Genomic DNA, 6,232 nt, shown 5'->3' on the forward strand with positions numbered 1-6,232 from the left:
CGCCTTTTTCATAAATACCATTTTTTTGTGATGAACCAATATCAGCTTAAACGTTCCCTTTTTTTATTTGGTTCTTCTCTCATGTGTTTTTCAGTCATATTAAATTTTTGTTCCTCCAAACTCTCTCTTCTATTCTCTCCTTTCAACTCTCTTTGGTATTTTATTTAAGACACACCGATAAAGGTTAGCGCGTACAAGTGGCGTGCTGAACGTACCGTGATAGCGCGTACAACGGACATGCTGTTCGAAAAAAACAAATCGGAGCAAGCACGTACACAGAGAATTTTAGCTCGCGCTGGGCACATCGATTCTTACAAATCCACCCAAATTTTTATTTTCTCTCTCTCAAAATTTCGTGTCATAGTTACGATACACACCGTAATAATATTTTTTGTACGTATAAGCGAAAACTCGATGTAATATCGAGAAATCACCCGTACCGAAAACTCTTCACTTTGGAAGAAGTTTCCATTTCAGAAACCGTTTTTACGAGTCATAGTTACATATTATTTCGTTTCAATATCTCTGCGCTGTACGTATAGTGAAGCATTTATTTAATATTTTACTTCATCGTACCGAAAAACTCTCCGCGAAGAAGAAGTTTTCTCGCGCATCGAGAAAATATTTAGGCGTTCGAGACGCACAAAACATTAAGGGGACGTAATATCATTTCTGAATTTCGGAATAAATATTCCGTTTCAAAATTTTTTAGCCTCTCGACTGAAGGCGTTGTAACGAACAAGTTCGTTCAACACCACTATCTAATTCATTTTTAAAATAAATTTTATAAAACCTTTTTTGGCCCGTTTTAGAACGGTCGGTTTTATATTCTATCCCTTTTTAATTTTTAGTAGCCTGTGCCGCTTGAGTCAGTACAACGTACACACCAAAGTGCATACGAGTCACCAGCCTCATGTTAAAGGTTCGTCGCATATGTGCCATTTGGTCTTAGACGCCGACACGCGACAATGCAGTGTGGAGAAAATCCTGCATCGATACCGAGAACACGAACAGTCGAGGCAACACGAAGTTACGCACGAGGAGCGGTGGACTAGTTCTCAACCGAGGTCATAGAATAGCCACGCGCCCGACTCTGTTCCGTCTGGTACGATCGGACCGAACGTCTCCTTATAGGTACCGAACGGCCGGCCGGATGGTCGGCGACGCCGGCCGTTACGCACGGGCGCTTACGATGCTAACGCGCGATCCGAACGTGCCAATTCGAAAGTGCGGTAAAACTTAGCGCGAAAAAATCGATTTTTCAAAAAGTTGTCAAACACGCTAAAAAGTATACGGACGATGTTTTAACAATTATTTTACGAAATTTAATGACAAAATTAATCGAAAAAAAATTTTTTTTCCTTTTCTCGCCAAAATAAATACCAAACGAATTTCTAACGTAATAAACGAGTAACAAATAACAGTATACGTCCAAATAACATACAAGAATCGAGAAAATATTTATATTTTTTCAAAAAATTGAGCAAAAATCTCTCCGCATAGTCGGTTCGGTGCCGAGTCCGAACGTACCAAAGTCCCTCCGGCATAGTCGGTTCGGTGAATCGACGACTGACAACCTATATAAAAAACGATTAAAACCTATAGAATAACGTATCACTAGAACATTTATACCATTTTGGCACGTTCGGATTCATAATTAACGAAATTATCGAAAATTTTTCATTGCGCATAGTCGGTTCGGTGAAAAGGTGACTGACAACCTATATTAAAAATGATTAAAACGTATAGAATAACGCACTACTAGAACATTTATACCATTTTGGCACGTTCGGATTCATAATTAACGAAATTATCCAAAATTTTTCGTTCCGCATAGTCGGTTCGGTGAAACGATGACTGACAACCTATATAAAAAACGATTAAAACCAATAGAATAACGTATTACTAGAACATTTATACAATTTTGGCACGTTCGGATTCATAAATAACAAAATTATTGAAAATTTTTCGTTCCGCATAGTCGGTTCGGTGGACCGTCTGATGCGAGACAATGTCCCACCGGCATAGTCGGTTCGGTGAATCGACGACTGACAACCTATATAAAAAACGATTAAAACCTATAGAATAACGTATCACTAGAACATTTATACCATTTTGGCACGTTCGGATTCATAATTAACGAAATTATCGAAAATTTTTCATTGCGCATTGTCGGTTCGATGAAAAGGTGACTGACAACCTATATTAAAAATGATTAAAACGTATAGAATAACGCACTACTAGAACATTTATACCATTTTGGCACGTTCGGATTCATAATTAACGAAATTATCCAAAATTTTTCGTTCCGCATAGTCGGTTCGGTGAAACGATGACTGACAACCTATATAAAAAACGATTAAAACCAATAGAATAACGTATTACTAGAACATTTATACAATTTTGGCACGTTCGGATTCATAAATAACAAAATTATTGAAAATTTTTCATTGCGCATAGTCGGTTCGGTGAAAAGGTGACTGACAACCTATATTAAAAATGATTAAAACGTATAGAATAACGCACTACTAGAACATTTATACCATTTTGGCACGTTCGGATTCATAATTAACGAAATTATCCAAAATTTTTCGTTCCGCATAGTCGGTTCGGTGAAACGATGACTGACAACCTATATAAAAAACGATTAAAACCAATAGAATAACGTATTACTAGAACATTTATACAATTTTGGCACGTTCGGATTCATAAATAACAAAATTATTGAAAATTTTTCGTTCCGCATAGTCGGTTCGGTGGACCGTCTGATGCGAGACAATGTCCCACCGGCATAGTCGGTTCGGTGAATCGACGACTGACAACCTATATAAAAAACGATTAAAACCTATAGAATAACGTATCACTAGAACATTTATACCATTTTGGCACGTTCGGATTCATAATTAACGAAATTATCGAAAATTTTTCATTGCGCATTGTCGGTTCGATGAAAAGGTGACTGACAACCTATATTAAAAATGATTAAAACGTATAGAATAACGCACTACTAGAACATTTATACCATTTTGGCACGTTCCTATTCATGATTAACGAAATTATCGAAAATTTTTCATTGCGCATAGTCGGTTCGGTGAAACGGTGACTGACAACCTATATTAAAAATGATTATAACGTATAGAATAACGTATCACTAGAACATTTATACAATTTTGGCACGTTCGGATTCATAAATAACAAAATTATTGAAAATTTTTCGTTCCGCATAGTCGGTTCGGTAGGCCGTCCGACCGGGACCAAGTCCTTCCGGCATAGTCGGTTCGGTGAAACGATGACTGACAACCTATATTAAAAACGATTAAAACCTATAGAATAACGTATTACTGGAACATTTCTACCACCTCGGCACGCTCGGATTCATAAATAACAAAATTATTGAGAATTATTCGTTCCGCATAGTCGGTTCGGTGAAACGATGACTGACAACCTATATTAAAAACGATTAAAACCTATAGAATAACGTATTACTGGAACATTTATACAATTTTTGCACGTTCGGATTCATAAATAACAAAATTATTGAAAATTATTCGTTCCGCATAGTCGGTTCGGTGAAACGATGACTGACAACCTATATTAAAAACGATTAAAACCTATAGAATAACGTATTACTGGAACATTTATACAATTTTTGCACGTTCGGATTCATAAATAACAAAATTATTGAAAATTATTCGTTCCGCATAGTCGGTTCGGTGAAACGATGACTGACAACCTATATTAAAAACGATTAAAACCTATAGAATAACGTATTACTGGAACATTTATACAATTTTTGCACGTTCGGATTCATAAATAACAAAATTATTGAAAATTATTCGTTCCGCATAGTCGGTTCGGTGAAACGATGACTGACAACCTATATTAAAAACGATTAAAACCTATAGAATAACGTATTACTGGAACATTTATACAATTTTTGCACGTTCGGATTCATAAATAACAAAATTATTGAAAATTATTCGTTCCGCATAGTCGGTTCGGTGGGCCGTCCGAGCACGACCAAGTCCGTCCGGCATAGTCGGTTCGGTGAAACGATGACTGACAACCTATACTAAGAACGATTAAAACCAATAGAATAACGTATTACTAGAACGTTTATACAACTTTGGCACGTTCGGATTCATAAATAACAAAATTATTGAGAATTATTCGTTCCGCATAGTCGGTTCGGTGAAACGATGATTGACAACCTGTATAAAAATTGTTCATAACCGATAAAGTAACGTATTTCTAGCACCGATATACCGTTTCGGCACTTTCGGATACATAATTAACGAAATTATCGAAAATTTTTCATTCCGCATAGTCGGTTCGGTGAAACGATGACTGACAACCTATAATAAAAACGATTAAAACCTATCGAATATCGTATGACTAGAAGATTTATACCGCTTTGACACGTTCGGATTAATAAATAACAAAATTATTGAAAATTATTCGTTCCGCATAGTCGGTTCGGTGGGCCGTCCGAGCACGACCAAGTCCGTCCGGCATAGTCGGTTCGGTGAAACGATGACTGACAACCTATACTAAGAACGATTAAAACCAATAGAATAACGTATTACTAGAACGTTTATACAACTTTGGCACGTTCGGATTCATAAATAACAAAATTATTGAGAATTATTCGTTCCGCATAGTCGGTTCGGTGAAACGATGATTGACAACCTGTATAAAAATTGTTCATAACCGATAAAGTAACGTATTTCTAGCACCGATATACCGTTTCGGCACTTTCGGATACATAATTAACGAAATTATCGAAAATTTTTCATTCCGCATAGTCGGTTCGGTGAAACGATGACTGACAACCTATAATAAAAACGATTAAAACCTATCGAATATCGTATGACTAGAAGATTTATACCGCTTTGACACGTTCGGATTAATAAATAACAAAATTATTGAAAATTATTCGTTCCGCATAGTCGGTTCGGTGGGCCGTCCGAGCACGACCAAGTCCGTCCGGCATAGTCGGTTCGGTGAAACGATGACTGACAACCTATACTAAGAACGATTAAAACCAATAGAATAACGTATTACTAGAACGTTTATACAACTTTGGCACGTTCGGATTCATAAATAACAAAATTATTGAGAATTATTCGTTCCGCATAGTCGGTTCGGTGAAACGATGATTGACAACCTGTATAAAAATTGTTCATAACCGATAAAGTAACGTATTTCTAGCACCGATATACCGTTTCGGCACTTTCGGATACATAATTAACGAAATTATCGAAAATTTTTCATTCCGCATAGTCGGTTCGGTGAAACGATGACTGACAACCTATAATAAAAACGATTAAAACCTATCGAATATCGTATGACTAGAAGATTTATACCGCTTTGACACGTTCGGATTAATAAATAACAAAATTATTGAAAATTATTCGTTCCGCATAGTCGGTTCGGTGGGCCGTCCGAGCACGACCAAGTCCGTCCGGCATAGTCGGTTCGGTGAAACGATGACTGACAACCTATACTAAGAACGATTAAAACCAATAGAATAACGTATTACTAGAACGTTTATACAACTTTGGCACGTTCGGATTCATAAATAACAAAATTATTGAGAATTATTCGTTCCGCATAGTCGGTTCGGTGAAACGATGATTGACAACCTGTATAAAAATTGTTCATAACCGATAAAGTAACGTATTTCTAGCACCGATATACCGTTTCGGCACTTTCGGATACATAATTAACGAAATTATCGAAAATTTTTCATTCCGCATAGTCGGTTCGGTGAAACGATGACTGACAACCTATAATAAAAACGATTAAAACCTATCGAATATCGTATGACTAGAAGATTTATACCGCTTTGACACGTTCGGATTAATAAATAACAAAATTATTGAAAATTTTTCGTTCCGCATAGTCGGTTCGGTGGGCCGTCCGAGCACGACCAAGTCCTTCCGGCATAGTCGGTTCGGTGAAACGATGACTGACAACATATATAAAAAACGATCAAAACCTATAGAATAACGTATTGCTAGAACATTTATACCACTTTGGCACGTTCGGATTCATTATTAACGTAATTATCGAAATTTTTTCATTCCGCATTGTCGGTTCGGTGAAACGATGATTGACAACCTATATAAAAATTGCTCAAAACCAATAAAGTAACGTATATCTAGCACCGCTATACCGTTTCGGCACGTTCGGATTCATAAATGTCGAAATTAACGGAGAAACATCGTTC

The sequence above is a fragment of the Megachile rotundata genome, unplaced genomic scaffold (genome assembly GCF_050947335.1).
Source record: "Megachile rotundata isolate GNS110a unplaced genomic scaffold, iyMegRotu1 scaffold0611, whole genome shotgun sequence".
Lineage (NCBI taxonomy): Eukaryota > Metazoa > Arthropoda > Insecta > Hymenoptera > Megachilidae > Megachile > Megachile rotundata.